Source organism: Cupressus sempervirens, chromosome 10 (genome assembly GCF_028749045.1).
Source record: "Cupressus sempervirens isolate cs-2001-9-10 chromosome 10, ASM2874904v1, whole genome shotgun sequence".
Lineage (NCBI taxonomy): Eukaryota > Viridiplantae > Streptophyta > Pinopsida > Cupressales > Cupressaceae > Cupressus > Cupressus sempervirens.
Window position 1 is genome coordinate 272,044,630 of NC_143127.1, and position 19,624 is coordinate 272,064,253.

Consider the following 19,624-nt stretch of genomic DNA (forward strand, 5'->3'; position numbering starts at 1 on the left):
ATTTTGGAACAAAGGAATAAGGCAAGTGAAGACTTGGAAGAAAGGAACAATGAAAATCAAAATCAATCCCTTCATCAAGAAAGTCTTATCAATCAACTCTCTAATGCAAATGAGGAAATCATGAATTTGAGATCTGAAAATGAAAGTTTAAGGAATGATTTAATCACTGAAAGGAAAATCAATGAAAGATTGAAAGCTGATCTAATTTCTTAAAAGCAACTCAATGAAAGGATGATGAAATCTCAAGTAGACATGGATCAATTGAATTAGCAAAGTGAGTATAATCTCTACAGGCGAAAAGGTAAAGCAAGACTTGGTTACAAAGAAGAAGGTGAATGTTCCAAACAAGGTGCCCAAAGGAATCAAAGACCTACTTGCAATCACTGTGGTAAGTTAGGTCATACATCAAACAAATGTTGGAACAATGGAAAGGAAAAATTCAATGAAATATAATACGATTGTAGTAAACACAGTCATAAAGGTAATGAATACAAGGAGAAACCAAAATTTGAAGGCAAATGTCACAAATGCAAGAAACAAGATCACAAGGCATCTGAATGTATATTCAAATCATTTAATATAGTTGAACAAATTGTTAAAGAAATATTTGGTTGGGACTACAATACTTGGTGTAAATGTCACTATTATGGAGAATATGGACACATTGGCATAGATTGTACAAGGCATCACTTGAGAAAGAGAGATTCAACAATAAGATGTTATACATGCACTGAACCTGGTCATATAGCTAAAAATTGCATGAATATAGGAAGAATTGAAGATAAGAAGAAAGCTAAAGTTGATAAAATCAGGAAGTAGATGAGATAGTAGTGGATTCCCAAATCTACCAAGCAGAATAGTTCAAAAGATGGCCATGTCACTCAAGAAGTGGGTGACTCCACCATTTCCAATTAGATTCTTAAAAGGAGGAACTAGAACTATATCTTCAAGCAGTTCCAAATGCAAGAAAGTAGAAGATCCATATTAGTATTTTAGATACAAAGGGATCACATGAGATCAAGCCTTACCGAGTGAGGTTAGTCATAGTCGTCGAGTCACAAGTTTCAACCAAGCTAGTCAGTGGGTGACAGTCTATCACACACTATGTCATTATGGTACCTAGCACTAATGTAGAAATTTTTCATCAAAAGGGAAAAATTCATCTTCATTTTGTCACCGTGACTTCATAATACACAGAGCTAAGTGGTTCTAGGTGCATCCAGGTAATTTCAAGTGAATTTAGAGTGAAGAATTTCCTCAAAATTTTTTCCATCATTTACTGAGTAGTCATGGCATCCAGAAGGACTAGCAGCAGCAAGACGAAAAGAGTTTTAGAAATTTTGGTAAAAGACATGGAGTGGAAAGCACCAAACTTCAAGCTAGTTCCAGCAGTTGTGGAGGTACTCGACCCAAATGAAGTTCAATCTCAAATCCCTCCCAAGGTACTTCTAATTAATGACATTCACACTCATTTTAAGTGTTCTACTTAGGAAATCGGAACCCTAGAAATGGATAGTTCCTTAGAAGAAATGCATATTGATGGTTCTTTAAAACCCAAGCATAAGCATCTTGAAACTAAGGGGTTGACCCATATCACACACTTGCCAAGGAGCTTTTGGATTAAGTGGATTAGATACATTCTTAGTCATATGCATAATGGACAATTATGGTTAGAGTAGCCAGTGTTAATCACCAAGAAAATGATTCTTAAGATTATGGGTCTTCCCATGCCAAACAAAGCAAAATCTACCAAAACCATAGGTTAGGATGAACTCCAGAAGAAAACCCTAGTTGAGTGGGATGGTAGAGGTTTGAAGATTAGCACTATTTTTGGTGTGGAATTAAGGTTTGGTATTCATGTAATTACCCATAAGATTTATAGCTCTAGTCATTTGAACAGTGTACCATGTGAGGGAGTGGATTTAGCATTTAAGGTTGTGAAGAAAAATATGGAATTTGACCTGTCAGAGTTACTACCAAAACAATTGAACAAGAATATGGACAATATTAGGACATCAAAGAAAAAGCCTTGTAAATTTGGTTCTTTCTTGACATGCCTTTTCTTCTATGTACAAAAATTCTTCCCATCTAAAGGTTTTGTTGTATGGAGAAAAGATGTTCCAATTCTGTATCAAATTAATGAATTTATTGCAGAAATGGGAATAAATGTTGATAGCATTATGGATAATTATTTTGAAGATTTCAAGGAAAGGATGAACAATGGGTTTAGGATTCCTCCCAAACTTGTTTAGGATTACAAAGATGATGTATGTTTTATGGTTGACTGTGACACAGTGTGTATTTAGGCAGTTAGGGCCTGAGTTGCATGGGTAAAACCTCTCCCATATGAGGTAAATATTGATGAAACTAGAGACATCATTGAAGCATTGGTAAATGAACCTATAAATAAATAGCTACCAATTTTTGGTACATATGATGAAGCCAAAGCTAGAACTAAGATTGAGATCAAGCTACCCTAGGCAATCAACAAAGGAAAGAGGAAGATAGCCAAGATGGAAATTGCTAGTGGCCCTCTTATGCTTATCGGGGGCAAAGGAGAGGATGAAGAAGAAGAAGAAGAAGAAGGAGAAGAATAGGAATTTGAGAAGGATGTCAAGATAGCAAAGAAGAAAGGAAGGGTAATCATTACCAAACCTCCAAAGGCCTCCATATTTGTTTTTACAAGAAGATCAAAAGGGAAAAGAAAAGAAGATAGTGAAGTTGTGCTTGTGAAGCCCCCACTTACCTTCTAGGAAAGGTTAAAATAGATGGAGGAAGGAGCAGGCATCACAAAATTTAAGGCCCTAAAGTTTGAGACAAGGACTGATGTTGAGAAGAAGCAAATTGAGGAGTTGGTACTCACCAAAATGGGAAAATGGAAGTATTCCCCAAATTAGATTGCTCCTCAGATTTCAAAAGAATTGCTAGCAAGATTGTAGCCAAGGTGGGAATCAACTATACAGACAACAAAAGATATATTTGAGCAGTCTTTGAGGAAGTTACTGCGAAATCTTATAGATGCAGAAGTGAAGGCAGCCATCAAAAATAAAATGAAGGTAAAATGATGATTAGATTCCATATATGTTTGATTTTGATCAAAGACATTGAGCATGTGGTTAGAGATGCAACAAACACATGGAAGAACATTTATCATCTACATAAGCATAGTGAAGATCTAGTGGAAATTAAAGATGATGATGATGAGAGTGATGATGAGGAAGAAGATAACACTCCATGTATTACTTTTGATGTTCAAGACTATCAGGCATTAAAGGTTGATGATGAAGAGAAAGAGGAAGAAGCTAAAGAGGAAGACAAGGAAGAAGATGATGAAGATGATCCAATGAAAATAGCAACAAAAGTCATTGCTTCCCTTCCTCACTCTCCACCTAAGTCAACAACATCATCAGGGTTGGAGTCAGTTTTAGCAAGTATGATTGCAACCACCTCAGATATATCATTTGCACAATCATTAGTTGCTACCTCATAGCTCCAATTATCTACAATGGAAGTGTATCACTTCATTTACTGAGCTATAGCCCTCTTCATTAGCTCCCGTGTCATCTACTTCAGCAATATGCATAGCTACTAGTTCTTCAATTGTGTCAACTTCTACAACAACATGTACAGTAAGTTTACCAATATGTTCTACATTTTTGTCTACTATAACTTTAGTTGCACCAGCTTTTTTTCTAGTTAGTTCTTTAGTTGTAAGTATTCCAATTTTTATACCACCGATTGGTACTTCATTTTTGGATAGCACATCAATTTTGGATATGGTTAGCACTTCTTTTAGATTTTCTTCAGTTGGACCTATTGAAGTTTCTACTATAAGTCCAGCCATTTCTACTATTGTTTCCATTTCTAAGTCCAAAGAAGTAAGCTTAGAAGTAAAACCAAAGACTCCTGTAAAATTTTTCTTACTAGCAAAGAAATTGATGAAGACATTGATTTGGACAAGGAAATTGTTATTCCCAAGTTAGATCTGGACACTACCATAGCTGATGAAATGATACTAGTTAGTAAACTTTTGGAACAAAAAGCAAGGCAGAAGTAGCTTAGAGATGAAAGAGATAGAGAGTTTACTATAATTGAGAATGCTAAAAATATAATAACTAAGGCTATAGGTGTTGATGTAGACTCATCTCAACACATTTTGTTACAATTGGGAGAAGCTGTAAATAAGTTCAATGAGGATACATCTGGCCAAGAAAAGCTCATTGACAAGGTAGAGAAGAAGTTTGATAATAAGGTGCTTGAGCACATTGCCATTAACCAAGTAGAGCTATCTACAATTTTGAGTAATCTTGAACAATCTTTCACCAATGTGACATCACTTTTTGGAAACCTTTATGATGTTGCTGAGTTCACCAAGGATATAAAGAAGAAATTGAGTAAGATTGATGTTGATATGAAGGCAAGCACTCAAAGGCTATAGCTTGACCCTAGTTCAAGCTCAACACATCACATCAAGGTGAAATTTTTGTTAGAAACATAGGCAGAATTGCTAAGAGAGGAAGCTAGGATCAGGTCTACATTGATTGATATACAAAATATGATCCTTCTAGTTATGGACTCAATGCAAAAACATGTTGCATATTCAAAAACATTGGTCCAGGATAACAATTTTTCCATAGCAGATCATATGATTGAACTTTCTACAGAAGTTCAAGTGGCACTCTCCACCTGCAAAATTTTGGAAGACAATTGCAATAAGACATTGGCTTCTATTCTCAAAGTACACTCCAAATTTCTCTCACATTTTGGTGTCTCTATTTGAATATTTTGCATATCTCTTTGGCATTATTGTCGAAAAGGGGGAGTAAGACATAGTAAGAGACATGGGAGTAAGAAATGATAAGAGACTTATGGATAAAATAAGGAAGAAAATATATTGATTTATGTAGAAAATAAAAAGGATGAAAGTCTATATATATTATGCCATATGTATGGGGGAGATATGTAAATACTGTATATGAGCAATGTTAGTATGCTAATAGAAACCAAATTTAAATAAAGCTTCTACAAACTAAAAAAAATTCATAAACTTCAAGATAGACTAAGATGAGTTCTCAATTGAGAATATGAGCCATTAATGGGCTCTCTCAATGAGAAGCTCTCTTGTTGAGTAGCTTTGTCTAAATGGATAAGATGTATGCTCAATATGCTTCCAAAGGCTTCAATAGATGATTGTGGATTTTTGGTGTGGATAGATGGCTTTAGTATGGATTTGGCTCTCAAAATAGCATTATAACTTTACTTCATGGATTGTGTTATTTTGCAAAGGGGAAGGATCCAATTTATAGGCAAGAGGCTTGAGGGCTTGAGGGCTAAGATGCAAGGATGGGAAAAAGCTCATGGAGGGCTGAGATTGCATGAGAGGAGAGCACATGGATTGTGCTTCCTTACAACCAATCAAGGAGTGACACATGTCACATGGTGAGAGGATGGAGGAAAGGGGAAGGATGAGTCAACAAAGGAGGCTCAAGGGATAAAATCTTCATAAAGACCCTTCATAAGTGCTTTGTAAGAACATTTATGACTTTGTGGGCTTTATAAAGTTTTTTGGTTGAAGATATTTGTGAGAGATACCATGAAATTCAAATTTGAGGGTTTAGGGAGGTTTTAAGCTTTCTTAGGGTTGTAAAAATGATTAGAGGAAGGGTTAGGATGGTTTAGGATTAGCTTAGGGATAGGCAAGTGGATGACATTTAATGAGGGCGGGTGAAGGAGGAGATATTTGTTAACTTTGGCTTGGGTTAGTAAGTTTTAACCCATGTTTAAAGAATGTGACAAGGTTGGGAGGGGATTAGGATTAGGTATAAAGACATCTTCTAGAAGAGTCTAGACTTTGGATGAGGATAAAGACTTTCTAGAATAGTCTAGAATTTCCTAGGATGAGGATGAAGACTTTCTAGAAGAGTCTAGAACTTCTTAGGATGAGGATAAATTAGATTTTTAGGAAATAAATAAAGTTTTATTTATTTCAAGGGTTTGGGTTGAGGAGATATTTATTAAAACTTTGTTAATAAACATGAGGATTAATATTTAATCTTAATTAAATATTTTGAGTTGGGATTAGGGGTAGGAAATGATGAGATTAGCCTTTAATCAAAATTAAAGAAGGATTAGAAGATTTTGGAAGAGGTTATTGGTCTTAAGGAAATTGGCCAACTTTTGGGAAAAAAATTAATTAATTATTTATTTTGGGATTTTTGGTCAATTTATTAATTAAATAATTAATAAATAAGAAAATAATGTTTAAAGAAAATTAAAACTTTTTTGGGAGGGATTCCTTAATTAAATATTTTAAATTAAGATAAAGGGATTCAATGGCATAAAAATTAATTAATTAATTAAATAAATAATTAATTAATAAATGATGATGTCATCAGGACTTTTTCAGAAAATAAAAATACTTTATTTTCTAAAGGATTTTTAGGTGCCTACATTTTTCCCCTCTTTGATGTGATGCCGTAAGTGGCATGGCATCAAAGATAAGAAAATAAGATGCCCAAGGCTAGAGCAAAGGAGGAGAGAATGGACTGCAAGATGCCCCCTTAAGAAGGCAGCGGGGAGAGAAAGCGAGGCTCGACAACTTCTTGAAAAGTACAAGAATCTGGGATGAGCAAGGAGACTCAAATTGGATTAAGAGAAGAGGTTTAGTTAGCTCAAACTCTTACTATGGGAGAATGATAAAGGGAGAATCAGAGGCACAAGAGGAAGCAAGCTTAAGATCTCAGGGATTGCAGAGGATGAAGGAGCGGAGTGCTATAAAAAAGAATCCAGGATAGGGAGATGGATGAGGGGATTATAAAGCTGATGCAATAGGATTTCAAAGAGTTAGATTGGCGGAAGATGGGTTTCGGAGATCCCTAGGACTAGGATTGTGGATCTCGAAAGATGAGGCTTGGTGGATTGATATGGATTGGTGGATCCCTAAGACTAGGATTGTGGATCCCTAAAGCTAAGAGTGATGAGTGATTCAAAGAGATACTGATGCATCAGCTGGGGTAGGAGAGACGGATGCTAGAAATGGATGGGGGATAATGGAGATGAAGGAAAACCATTGAAGCTTTTTGAGCGGGGGGATACTTCAAAGAGAAGTACCACCATGTAGTTGAGCACTAGATTTGCTATAGGACTATTGGTTAATTGCCAAGGTTACCAAGAACATCAAGGCCTTTTCACCAACCATCCAAAGGACTGAAAAACTAACTCAAAACAAACACACAAGGATTGCCCTAACATCACACATGAATCCTAGAGGAAGCAGCGTGGAAACGACATTGGAGAACCCACAAGCAGAAAAGAAAAACAAACAAAAGACCTGATCAAGACCTTACCCTCTAATTGCCCCATTCGCAGCATACCATGATATGGAAGATCGTGGCAACCTTGAGGAGGGAACAAGGAGATTGCTTGGAAAAGATACTTCAAGACCCAAAAGGGAAGATCCCAAATCAAAAGACAGTGAAAATCTAAAAGAGAGCCATTTGCCAATGAGATGGGTAGGACAAGGTACTAACTGACTAAGATCAGACATGAGGAAAGCTATATCCTGCAAGGACCTATCAGAGAGCACCGAAGCTGGTGGATTTGGATGAGTGATGCATCTGGCAAGCTGAACTAAGAAAGATAACACTTTGGTGACAGGAAATCTAGCTAAAGGATGCATTGGAATAGCTAACCAAGATGTGTGATGGGTGCAAGATGCTGATCAAGGACGAACTAACATGAATGCTGGATAGATACAATGGTACTAAGCTAAAGAGGATGTACAAGCTGATGGACCAAGATATGTTACAAATGTACAAGTTTGTTCATGTTTTGATTTTTGTGAGATGGAAATGTTTGTGAAGGATGGGATGTCTATAATAGGTGATAGGTGGATAGGTAGATGGTTTGCAAAAAGCTTAAGTGAAAATGGGGTTTTGTGTGTGCACGTGATAGTATACAAGCTAGGATACAGGATTATTTATAGGCTGGAATATGGTACAAACCTTGGACAAGATTCGGATAGACAAGGTATGGTACAAGATTTACAAGGTATAATACAAGCTTTGGTACAAGATTTACAAGCTGTACAAGAGGTATTTACAAGCTTCATGAAATTTTGGATATTTGGTTGGAACACTAAGGGAACAAGCAAGTGTGTCTTATAGGATGGTGGGTGAATGGATGAGGGATAGGATAGTGATAGATAATGGATTAGTATTTAGTACACAAGGTGCCTGAATTGCCAGGTTTTCACCAAGGTACCTATCCAAGGCACTTGAATTGCCAAGTTTTCACCATTGGACGCTTATTTCTCTTTACTATTTTTTTTTTGTATTTTTCGAAAGCTAGGCATACCAAGGATCTTCAAGCATAGAAATTCTTGAGATGAATGATGTTAGTAGGATCATTCAAGAGTTCTCCTTTCGGTGTAGATAGCTAATAGGCTCTGGAGCCAAAGGAAGCAGTGACAACATAAGGACCAAGCCATGTAGGTTCAAACTTGCCTTTCTTTTCTCGATCTGCTTGGAATTTCATGTTTTCTTTAAGGACCATGTCACCTGGTTGAAAGTGTCGTGGAAGCACCTTCTTGTTGAAATTCCTTTTGAGACAAGTTTGATAGACTGTGAGATGATCATAGGCTTGTTGTCGCTTCTTGTCTAAGAGATCTAGCTGGGTGAGCCGAGCTTCTCTATATTCTTCATCTGATATTTGTCCTTGCAAAGATATACGCAAGGAGGGAAGTTCAACCTCTATAGGTAGTACTTCTTTGACACCATAGACTAGGGAGTATGGAGTTGTGCCTGTGGATGTACGGAAGGAAGTTCGATAGGCCCATAGGGCTAGATTTATTTGTAGGTGCCAATCACGGTCGGAATCATTGATAACTTTCTTTAGAATTTTGAGGAGGGTTTTGTTAGTTGCCTCTGCCTGGCCGTTACCTTGTGGGAAATATGGGCTAGAAAAGTGGTGATGGATGCGAAGGGAAGTGCATAATTCTTCCATGTTGAGATTTTCAAAGTTACCTCCGTGGTCAGTGAAGATGGTGGATGGGATGCCAAAGCGGCAAACAATGTGGTACAAGATGAACTTGGAGACCTGAACTCCTGTAGCTGAGACTAGGGGGACTGCTTCCACCCATTTAGTGAAATAGTCTGTAGATGTTATTATCCATTAATGTCCATTAGATGAGAGGGTTGAGATAGTTCCAACTAGATCAAGGCCCCAACAAGCGAAAGGCCAAGGTGGTGCAATAGGCTGTAGATCTTGTGCTAGAGCGTGCACAAGATTTGCATGCTGCTGACATGGGAGACACTTTCTGACAAAGTCATAGGAGTCTTCTTCAATGGTAGGCCAATAGTAGCCTGCTCTAAGGATTTTTCATGCTAGGACAATACCACTCGTGTGGGCACCACAAAGTCTAGAGTGTACTTCCTTTAACACCATCGCGGCCTCATTTTGGTCTAAACATCGAGAGAGAGTATCATGATAACCCCGACGATATAGGGTATTGGCTATGATAACATAGCAAGATGATTTTCGGATGAGGTTCTGGCATTGGGTACGTGTGAGGTGAGGGGATATGATACCATCGTTAAGGTAAGCATGAATCTCATGGTACCAAGGGGATTGGGGACCAACCAAGATACAAATAGGGTTTGAATCCTCATTCACATAGGTGGGTGTGAGGAGCTGCTCCACTAAAAACTCATACTATGTAGCTGCTTGGGGAATTTCCAAGAGCAAGCCTATAGTAGCCATAGCATCTGCTGCTTTATTCTGTATTCGAGGTACTTGTGTAAATTGAAGCTTTGTAAAATGTTGGGTTAGTTGATCAACTAGCTCTTTGTAGGGTAATAGCTTTTCATCTTTGGTTTGATATTCATTTAGGGCTTGCTTGATGATGAGCTGAGAATCGCCAAAGATTTGTAGCTCAACAATGTTCCATTCTGCAACTATCTTTAATCCTGCTATGAGGGCCTCATATTCAGCTATATTGTTGGTGCTAGGGAATTGTAGCTTGAAGGCTTTTGGAATGTAATCTCCTTGAGGTGTGACCAACAATATTCCTGCCCCTGATCCATGAGATGTGTATGAGCCATCAAAATAAAGTTTCCATGGGGGTTGTTCTTCAATTAGACAGATATGCTCATCTAGAAATTCTGTGATCAATGGATAAGCATCTATTAGAGGTGCATCAGCTAGGTGATCTGCTATAGCTTGCCCTTTGATTGCCTTTCTATCCACATACTGGATGTCAAATTCACTAAGGAGCATAACCCATTTGGCCAAACGGCCTGTAAGTGTTGTTCTAGAGAGCATATACTTGAGAGGGTCAATCTTGGAGACTAGTTGGATGGTATGACTTAGCATGTAATGGCAAAGCTTTTGAGTTGAGAAAAAAACTGCCAAACAAGCTTTTTCCATAGGAGTGTAATTGAGTTCATAACCAACTAGGGTTCTACTGATGTAGTAGATGGCTCTTTCTCTGTTGTAGTCATCAAGCTGTGCTAGAAGTGCCCCTAGAGCAGTAGGTGTTGTTGATATGTACAAAATCAGGGGATGACCAGGAACTGGTGGAACCAAGATAGGGGGATTGATGAGATACTGCTTGAGATGATTGAAGTTGTGCTGACATAAAGGATCCCACTTGAAGTTCTCATCCTTCTTCAGTAAATGTGAAAATGGTGTACACTTATCTGCAAGCTGGGAGATGAAGCGCCGAATAGATTGGAGCTTTCCTTGACGAGAACGAAGCTGTCACAGTGTCTGGGGAGGAGGCATGTCTAAGATAGCCTTGACCTTCTTGGGGTCGATCTCTATACCTCATTTAGAAACTATGAAGCCTAGAAGCTTGCCAGATGTGACCCCAAAGATACATTTCTTGGGATTCAGCATGAGATGATATTTGGCTAACCTATCAAAGACTTTCTCCAGGTTAGCAAGATGATCCATGAAGGTATGAGACTTGACCAAGATATCATCCACATAATCCTCCAAAATGCTATGGATGAGATCATGAAAAATGGCTGTCATAGCTCTTTGATAGGTAGCCCCTGCATTCTTTAGGCCAAAAGGCATCATGTTGTAGAAAAAGGTTGCCCAAGGGGTAGTGAATGCTATCTTATACCGATCCTCTTATGCAATCTTGATTTGATTATACCCAGAAAATCGATCCATGAGGGACAAAATTTCATGTCCAGCTGTAAGATCTACAATCATATCTATGTTGGGCAAGGGAAAATCATCTTTTGGACAAGCTTTGTTAAGATCTCTAAAATCAGTGCAGATTCTAATGTCACCGGAAGGTTTAGTGATAGGGACCATGTTGGAGATCCACTCTGAGTAGTTAATAGGTTGAATAACCTTAGCAACTAACATTCTTTCTAATTCAGCTTTGACCAATAATGCCACCTTGGGGTGCATTTTTCTAAGCTTTTGTCTGACGGGCTTGATCTTTGGATCAACTGTAGGATGATGAACTACAAGCTTTGGATCAAGTCCTGGAATGTCCTGATATGACCATGCAAATCGGCCAATGTTCTCTCTTAAGACCTCAAAGAGGAGGTCACCTTGGTCTTGTGATAGGGATGCAACAATGTGAACAAGTCTGGCGATCTCTGAAGAACCAATGTTGACTTCTCGAGTATCCTCGATTAGAATAGAAGACACCTCTGGTCGATTATCTTGAGGAGGCAATGCTAAATCCTCATGTTCTTCTTGTGGCTCTGGATTTTCTTGCTGAGGGGTTCTCTTCGTTGCCTTAGCTAGTCTCAGATTCACCTTAGTTCCAGTTTTGGGTGTATCGGAACTAGGTTGGAGATTTTCTCCAAAATACCCCTTGGGATCTAGCTTGTAGATATAGGCAGAATCTGGCTTTGTTTTCTTGTGAGGAGTTTCAGCTCCCATGAATCTTAGAAGTGCCTCCTCTGATGTGAACTCATCGATGTGTATGACACTTGGTTGGTCCCAATCTATGAATTGTGGATGGGCAAGTGGTAGGTCAATGAGGTGGATGGATAGTTCTTGGAGAACAAAGTCTCTGAGGGAGATTTGGTCTAGGATATCATCGTAGGATCTCTTTTCAACTTCCTCAGGAATGTCTTTGATTTTGACAAGGTTGTGATGAATGTTCAAAAAAGCATGACCGTTCTCATTGGTGCCCCCAGTTGTGGGTATGCCAAAGCCAAGACCTGACTTTGATTCCCACTTGTGTGCGTCGATGGGGCACTGCATGCCTCTTTCTTTTGGTCCTAGACCACCACCTTGATAGTTCCATTTTTCAGTGATGAGCTTATGTTCTTGGGGATACTTTTGGCTGAAGTGATCAAGGCGTGCTTGATTTCTTTGAGGTGCATCCTTATGTAACCATTTGTTGATATCTGGAGTGAGCTCCTCATGAAGAGGGATTTTCGAGGATACAAAGGTTGTTGGGCCAAACTGTTTGTATCGAAGAGGTGGAGTCTCCTTAGCTTTGTGATATGTCAGTCATCCATGGGCATGTGGATCAAGTGGGAGTGCCCCAACAGCAAATGCATCTGACAGACTATACTCTCCACAACCTTTGTTATTGATCTTCACGGTAGACAAGGTAGAGGCGAGGATGGTTTCTAGGTCATTATAAGTGTGGGATGAGATGGCAATGGATGTGCCGATATCAATTCTAGGGCAATGGTTTGTATATGAAACTTCAACCGCATTGCAGTAAGCAAAGGGTTCTAGATCGGCATGGATGGTTACCTCAGTGCCTTGATGCAGAAATTTGATGCACTGATGGTAAGTGGATGGAACGGCTTTCATGGAATGAATCCATGGGTGACCAAGGAGGATGTTAAATGGTAGGTTTAGATCAATAACATGGCAGAGTGTCTCTTGGATGACTGGCCAAACCTTGATTGGCAGCAAAATAGTTCCTTCTGTGGTTCTTTCCAAGTTGTCATAAGCTTTGATGGTGATAACCTCACTGATGATATCTGCCTCAGTATACCTAGCTTGTTTTATGAATTTTAGGGTGCAAATATTCAAGGCTGATCCATTATCTATCATTACTCTTTTCACAGAAAAGTTGGATACCATGATGGCTATGCGAAGTGGAAGGGTGTGATCTAGCTCGACCACGGGTATGTCGATGGGTTTGAACAATAGGGCACATGAGGATGAGAGGTGTCCAACAAGATTATGAAAATCAGTAGCATTGATATCAGAAGGGACACGAGATTCTATGAGAGCACTGTCAAGGATGTTCTTGTACACAGGACTAGTGCAAAGAAGGTCTAAAATGGAGATTTGGGCTGGCATGTTCCCAAGGTGTTCCAAGATATTGTACTGGCTTTTTGATGGAGTTGATGGTGCTGGTGGAACGGGTGGGCCTGCGATGTTAAATTGCACTCTTCGAGTGGTGACTGCACACTCATTGTTTGGTCCTTGGATATTGATAACATTGACAGAAGGCTCTTTCTCGGATATACAACCTATAAGGCTACCATAGTCTATATAGGATGAAGTGTGGTCATTGTTCTTCCCATGTTGTTGGTTTGGCTGACAGTTGTTCGTGTTGTTGTTGTTGGTTTGGATAGGTTCTTTTCCAAGATTTTGGTTGTGGTGTGGAGGAAAAGCATTTTGATAGATTTGTAAGCCTGCATTGGGAGAGGTTTGGGCACCAACAGTGATTTCCTTCCGATCAATGAGGTCCTGCACATAGTCTTTCAGTTTCATGCATCTGAGGGTAGTGTGACCTTTTACCCTATGAAATTTGCAGTACTCATTATCTTTGTACCATGCAGCTTTGGATTGGCTTGGATCAATTTTCTGGGTAGGACGAAATTTGATGAGGTTTTCCTTGACTAATTTCTCAAAAATGACATCCAATGGCTCACCAAGGGGTGTATAGTTTCTAGGTGTAGGTTGGAATCTAGGCTTTTGTCCTACAGCTACATTGATGGCATTAGCTTGATTGCTAGACCCTTGGAAGTTGGGTCCTGGATTGTGGTTTTGATAGCTTTGGTTATTCTGTTGTTGGTAGTTGATAGCTTGTTGATTGTTTGGCTGATATGGTGGGTTGGACTGGTTGTGAGAAGGACCAACAATATTCACATGTCTGGTGTCAGTGACGCCATCTGTTGCAACGTGCTTGTTTTTGTTCCAATACCTAGACTTGTCATTGGAATGTGATTGATTTTGGTTGGCTTCCTTGTAAATCTTGACCACACCATCTTTAATGAGTCCTTGCTCGAGGATCATTCCTTTCTCTTTGATATCTTTGTAGGTCTGCAAATAGTTCATGGTCATGTGGTGAGCCAAGCTAGGATGGGCATTATCAATAAACATTTTCACCACATGGTGTTCTGACAAGGTGCAGGATATGCGGGTGGTAAGGGTTTGCCATCTTTGTAGGTATTCGGTAAGGCTTTCTCCACCTTTTTGCTTGGTGTGGACAAGATCAACTATTGATAGCTCTGTTTCAACAAGATGGGCATATTGGGCTACAAATGCCTCAGATAATTCAGCAAAGTTTTTAATTGTGCCATAGGGGATTCTATAAAACCATTCAAGAGCTGGTCCAGCCAAGCTTTTAGGAAAAAGGCGCAAGAGGAAGAGATCATTGTATGCTACGTCCTGGCAGTGCATGTAAAATTCTTTGATATGTGTGACAGGGTCTCCTTTTCCTCTGAATTTGTCAAATTTGGGTACCTCAAAGTGTTTGGGAAATGGTGTCATGGTAATGGCTTTGTCAAATGGGTAAGGACACACATTCTCAAACTTGAATGTCTTCGGATCATTCCCTTCTTGGATGGCTTTCAGAGCTATCTTCATTTGCTCCCATTCTGAATTGATAGGTGATGGCTGGGGTGCCCCCAATGTAGGAGTGCCTTGAGGTAGGTATGTGCTGGATGGGGCCACTGAATATGGATGGCTATGAGGGATTTGCTGATAGGGATTGTACATTTTTTGGGCAGCTGCATGGTGGATGACAGGTTGCTGAGGGGGAGGTGGTGCATATTGCTGCATGTGCTGTGAGGCTTGTTGTTGATATGGGATTTGAGGTTGGGATTGAGGAACATAAGCTGGCTGTGGGATAAATGGATTGCTTTGTGGAGGTAAGGTATAAGATGGTTGAAAGGCTTGGGGAAAGGATCGGGGGGCTTGTGGGGTTTGACCAATATATGTGGGTTGTGCCCCCATTTGGGATGGTATCTGCAAATAATTGGTGGTTGGTTGGGGTGGTGGATTACCTCCTAGAAGTGGCATTGAAAAGTAGTTGGTAATTGGAGGTAATGGACTAGTTAGTGGTGGAGGTGGTGGGAATTGAAATCTTGGGAATGGAACTGATGGGGTTTGATAGCTTTGTGGTTGGATTTGGAAGCTTGGTAGAGTGGTGGCAGGGGCTTGGGTCACTTGGGAGCTTGGTAGAAAATTGGTAGTAGCTTGTGGGATTTGATAGCTTTGTGGAGTGAGGGTAGTAGCTTGTAGATTTGTGGCTAATGGTATTGAGCTCCCAAGACCTAATGGAAATGATGGGATTGTGCTTTGGGCTGCAGTGAACAAGCTGGGGGTGATGAAAGGTTGATTACTTGGCCCCATGGGTGGCATCCCTGTTGTATATTGCTGAGGTTGGCCAAAGATGCTAGCACTGATTTGGGAGATGAGTGGATTTGGAAGGCTGGGTTGGGGAGCAGTAGCAGCAATAGTGAAGGGGGTGAACGGTGAGCTATTTTGGGTAAAGGGGGTTTGGAGCGGAGAGGTATGAACCAAGGATGGAGTGGTGGTGGCTGGGTTGGCTTTCGGCATGGATATTTCAACTTGGGTGGATGATGGTATGTTTGGGTCACCAAGGTTTACAAAGATCAATTTTGAAAAATCAAAAAATCAGAATGTTAGTGTACATAAGGCTCATAAGTGTTTTTGTCACTAATGCCAAAGGGGGAGATTGTTGGAATTATGTTGTATTTGTCATTAATGACAATGATTTTGATTTTGAATGATTATTGAGCTCATCACTTAGTCTATAGTTTATAACAAGTATTCAGTGGTTACCTAGTAAGTTTAGCAGTTAAGTAGTTTACATCGAGAATTCCTGAAGCTATCGAGTGAGTGTGTAGTTCAATAGTGTATATCGAGCTTGCAGTGTTCACCAAACAGATAGTGGTCACTGAGCTTCATAGTGTCTACTAAGTCATTAGTTTGTGTAATGTGAAGCCAGTTTCTATTGAGTGATGGATGTGTAGTATTTACCGAGTGACAACTAGGTAAACAAAGGATTTAGTATCTACCGAGTGACACTATATCTACCAAGTCTCCAATGGTTACTGAGTTCAAAGCTAAGTTGTGTGATTAGTATGGACTGAGCTTCTACTTCTACTGAGTGCATGACGATGCGAAGTAATGTAGTGGATGCTGAGTATCAAAAGTTCACCAAATCAGCTTGAAGAACCCGAGTTTTCTACTGTTTGGGTGACTCAGTAATATTTTGTTTACTTGTGTTTTAGCTAACCTTGTAATTGTAAATATTGGAATGGTACATATGTAATGTATTTTATCATTTGCAATGTAATGATGAGAATGTCAATGGAATAGACATGTAATGTTTTGAAGAGTAAATGTGTATAAGCAATAGAGTAGAATATTCACCAAGGTCTATAAAGGAGAAGTAAAGATATATCAGTCACAAGAACTGATTTATTTTTCAAGGATCTAATCAGAAATCAAGTTGTAAGTCAGATCTACTATTTCATCCTAACAGGTGAATCAGTTTTCCAAATCCTTTAACAAGGTAGACTTAACAGTCTTTGTATAAATCTCTTAACAAAGTGCATACTTCATTGTATGTTTGTAAAACCTCTGACAAGGTGGACCTAGTAGTCCAAATTGCTCTTAAAAGGGTAGATCATTAGAAGTGGTCAATGTAAGCCCTAACAAGCCAACTTTATACTACAATAGTAAAGTTTTATGGGTATCATCCCCACCCCAGTTTTACTTTCTATTTGTAAGGTTTCTGGGTCACAAAAATACTATGTTCATGTATTATGAATGTTTATTCTTTTAGTAGATTAGATAAATGTATGGTGAATGATTAATATTGTTAAGTGTTGAATTGATTTAAATTTTTGAGGTTACTGTTTCACCCCTCCCTTCTTAGTAACCTAGCTAGTCTTGATTATTTCCAACAACCTCCTCATTAGAATCATCACCTTTCCACTCAGTCTTGCCTTTGTCATCATTCTTCCATTTGGATTTACCCTTATCTTGTACAAAATTGTCAGATCTACTACCTTCTCCATAATATTTACCTTTGCCTTTCTAGAATTTACCACCTCTACCTCTTTGTCTTTGTTCATTGTTCTTTGTCAAGATCTCCTCAGCCTTCAAGGTATATTGATATGATTCTTCCACACTTTCCAATTTCAAAAAACTTATTTCATCTTGAATTCCATATCTCAATCCATTTATGTACCTTGTAATTTTCTCAACATCATCATCCATATGTCTAGATTTGATGTCCAATCTATAGAATTGTTCAGTATACTCTTTCACACTCATGTCTCTTTACCTCAAATTTTGCATCTTTCTCAACAAGCTAACCTTTTAATTAGCAAGAAGGAATTTGTTCTTTACTTTATTTATGATCTTCACCCAAGTTCTAATCTTCTCATTTCCTCTCCTTTGTCTATTAGTTTGCAAATGCTCCCACCATAGTAAGGCATGCCCTTTCAACCTTGTAACTACAATATTCACCTTCCTATTATCAGAAGTGTTTTCATACTCAAAGAACTTCTCCATTTCATAGATCCAATCCAACACAACATTGGTGTCTAATTTTCCACCATAAGGAACAAATTCTACAATAGGCTTTGAATTTTCCCTAGATAATACTCTCAACAATCTTTCTTCATCTTGGTCTTCTTTAGGTTTTTAATTAGGGTTTGGTGCTACTACTTCATCATCACTTACATCATCAAGATGTGCTCCTTCCTCTGGGCTATCTCCACATCTAATTTGGCTGTAATTTTTTTCAATTTATCTAATATTTCATTATCAATATTTCCTCTACCGTAAACCATATTTATGAATTAGATTCTTGTAATATCATAATCCTCTATAAGTTATAGGTCAAATCCATAGATCTACAACCCTACAACCCAATTTACTAAGGGTTCTACACGATCCAATCATTAGAAGCATAAACCTCAAGCTCTGATACCACCTGACGTAGGGAGGAACAAAATAACTAGGGCCAAAGGCACACCCAACTATCCAAATCACCTTGTAAGAGTTAACACAGTGAAAAACACAACACAAGAACAACACCAAGGAGAGAGACAATAAGATGTTTATATATTCTTCAAATAATTAGCAACATTCCTAGTTGTAAGGCCTTCTAGGTTATGGTCAATTACAAAATACAACTTTTAGATTCATGATCCAACTTGAATTTTACTCTTCTAAACACCTATCACCTTATTCATCTCCTCTGTGTTCTACCAATCTACCTAAAACTCAATCCTAGACTTTCTTAAATACTTGTGAGGCCACAAGTTGGCCTATCACAAAGTTATACCCTATAGTAAATTCATGCACAACCACAAGTCAGCTCACATAAGATATTAACTACCTATAGCAAAATTAAATGAGAGAAAGGTCAGGCCAAACTAGAACTAGACATAGGCTAATAAAAAAAAGACTTCACCAAAACACTAGCATTTGACATCCACATGAGCTTGACATCCAAAGGAATCACTCAATAGTAATTACAAAATTGGCATCCACCAATGCTAGGTAACCACATAGAACTCAGAAACAAGAGGATCACTCAACAACCAAAGAAATCATTTGACAAAAAATAAGAACTCGACATCAACTAGTAGAATTAAAAAAAGGTAAAAAATTACAAGGCAATCCAGGATGCTCCTACATCATCATCCTAATAGGTGAATTAGCCAAATCCTTTAACAGGGTAGACTTAATAGCCTTTTGCTAAATCTCCTAACCAAGTACATACTTCATTGTATGTTTGTAAATCCTTGGACAAGGTAGACCTCACAATCCTTATTGCTCCTAATAGGGTAGATCATTGTAAGTGGTCAAATTGTAAGCCTTAACATGTTAATTTTATACTGCATTACTAAAGCTTGTGGGTATCATCCACATCCCAGTTTTACTTTCTAATTGGAAGGTTTCTAGGTCACCATATCTTGTGTCAAAGTGTTATTAATATTTATTTGCTTTCATTTTTTCATGCATATAATTAGATCAAAACATTATATGAAGGATTAATTGGTGAAGTAAGATAATTTTTTATTGGTTCCTGATTCACTCCCCCCTCTTAATAATCTTGCCTACCTCATATTTCCAACAATTGGTATCAAAGATTTTTAGGTTCTCACATCAGAAGTTTAATAGCTTGAGAAAAGATCAAAGACAATGGAGGTATATAGGCTAGATAAGGCTATTGATAATGAAAAGTTGGATCTTGAATTGGTCATTGGGAAACTAAAGAAAGAAAAGGAGCAACTCTCTCCATCATTGAAAAGAAGGAAATATCTTGTAGGACAAATGAATGACAATATCTATAGTAAAGAAATAATTAAAGATGTTTATCTAGAAATAAATTTAGATGAAGCTGATGAAG

At 38.5% G+C, this 19,624-nt stretch overlaps 1 pseudogene; it reads left to right on the forward strand.

Moving 5' to 3' along the window:
• Window positions 1–1,289: 1,289 nt before the first annotated feature.
• Window positions 1,290–19,624, forward strand: part of LOC149533702 (FAM10 family protein At4g22670-like) — a 156,808-nt pseudogene continuing 138,473 nt past the window's right edge.